This window comes from Choloepus didactylus, chromosome X (assembly GCF_015220235.1).
Source record: "Choloepus didactylus isolate mChoDid1 chromosome X, mChoDid1.pri, whole genome shotgun sequence".
Taxonomy (NCBI): domain Eukaryota; kingdom Metazoa; phylum Chordata; class Mammalia; order Pilosa; family Megalonychidae; genus Choloepus; species Choloepus didactylus.
In genome coordinates, this window is record NC_051334.1 from 190,367,779 (window position 1) to 190,369,706 (window position 1,928).

Sequence of the window (1,928 nt, forward strand, 5' to 3'; positions counted from 1 at the left end):
GTGCTTCAGCAGCACATATACTTAAATTGGAATGATACAGAAAAGATTTGCATGGTCCCTGCACAAGGATGATTTGCAAATTCCTGATGCGTTCCATATTTTTATGGGCAACATATTCATTAAAAATTTGGATGAATCCATTGGTAATAAAGCACTGTAAGATACATGTTCTGCTTTCATGTAAGGTGGTTTGTGATGAAAATGGTTCCAAAGGCTGTGGGTTTGTACATTTTGAGACACGGGTGGCTGAAGGAGCTTTTTTTAAAAATGAGAAGGATGTTTCTTAATGATAGCAAAGTATTTGTTGGGTGATTGAAGTCTTGTAAAGAACAAGAAGCAGAACTCAGAGCTAGAGCAAAAGAGTCCACCAAGGTTTACATCAAGAATTTTGGAGGAGACATGGATGATCAGTGCCTTAAGGATCTCTTTAGATCTGTCTTACATGTGAAAGTAATGACTTGATGAAATTGGAAAGTCCAAATGTTTTGGATTTGGGAGCTTTGAAAGACATGAAGATGCACAGAAAGCTGTGGATGAGATGAATAGAAAGGAGCTCAATGGAAAACAAATTTGCACTGGTTGAGCTCAGAAAAAAGTGGAACTTTGTGCAAGTTTGAACAGATGATGCAAGATAGGATCACCAGATACCAGGGTGTTAACCTTTATTTGAAAAATCTTGCTGAAGGTATTGATGATGAATGTCTCCGGAAAGAGTTTTCTCCATTTGGTACAATCACCAGTGCAAAGGTTATGATGGAGGGTGGTCGCAGCAAAGGGTTTGGTTTTGTACGTTTCTCCTCCCCAGAAGAAGCCACTAAAGCAGTTACCGAGATGAATGGTAGAGTTGTGGCCACCAAGCCATCAGTTGTAGCTTTAGCTCAGTGCAAAGAAAAGCACCAGGCTCACCTCACTCACCAGTATATGCAGAGAAAGGCAAGCGTGAGAGCTTTGCCCAGCCCTGGAATCAGCCCCTACCAGCCAGCACCTCCTTCAGTTTACTTCATGACATCTATCCCACTGAGTCAGAACCATGCTGCCTCCTGTCCTCCTAGCCAGATTGCTCAACTAAGACCACATCCTTACTGGGCTACTCAGGGTTCCAGACCTCATCCGTCCCGAAACATGCCCGGTGCTATCCGCCCAGCTGCTCCTAGACCACCATTTATTACTATGCAACCAGCTTCTTCACGGGTTCCGTGAATCATGTCAACACAATGTATTGCTAATACATCAACACAGACAATGGGTCCATGTCCTGTGGCAGCTGCTACTGCAGCTACTCCTGCTGTCTGCACCGTTCCACAGTATAAATATGCTGCGGGAGTTCACAATCCACGACAGCATCTTAATGCACAGCCACAGGTTACTGTGCAGCAGCCTGCTGTTCTTGTACAAGGTTAGGAACCTTTGACTGCTTCCGTGTTGGCATCCGCCCCTCCTCAAGAGCCAAACCAGATGTTGGGTGAATAGCTGTTTCCCTTTATTCAAACCACACACCCTACCTTTGCTGGGAAAATCACTGGCACGTTGTTGGAGGCTGATAATGCAGAACTTCCGCATGTGTTTGAGTCTCCCAAGTCTCTTCATTCTAAGCGTGGCAAGGCTGTAGCTGTACCACAAGCCCACCAAGCCAAAGCGGCTGCTCTGAAGGCAGTCCACAGTCCCACTGGTGTTCCAGATGTTTAAAGTTGATCAGGGACCATGAAAAGAAACTCGTTCTTCACCAAAGAAAAATATCTAAACATTGAAAAACTTAAACATTGTGGAAAAAAAAACTTGGAAAATTTAAAATGAATTTTAAAAGGAAAGGAAACTTTTAAACCTTATATACTGAGCAAATGCCAAGTCTAGCAAATGTAACACTAGTCCTAGATAACTTATCAATTTCAAAACAACAAAAAAGCATAAGATATAAAAACAAATTAATG

General features: G+C 42.7%; 1 non-coding gene and 1 pseudogene across 1 annotated transcript; both read left to right on the plus strand.

Annotated features, from left to right (window-relative positions):
• LOC119523937 lies at positions 1 to 103 on the plus strand. Its single transcript, XR_005214738.1, has one exon. It is a non-coding gene; the product is annotated as a U6 spliceosomal RNA (small nuclear RNA).
• Positions 104 to 1,686, plus strand: LOC119523061 (annotated as a pseudogene).
• The last annotated feature ends 242 nt before the right edge of the window (positions 1,687 to 1,928 follow it).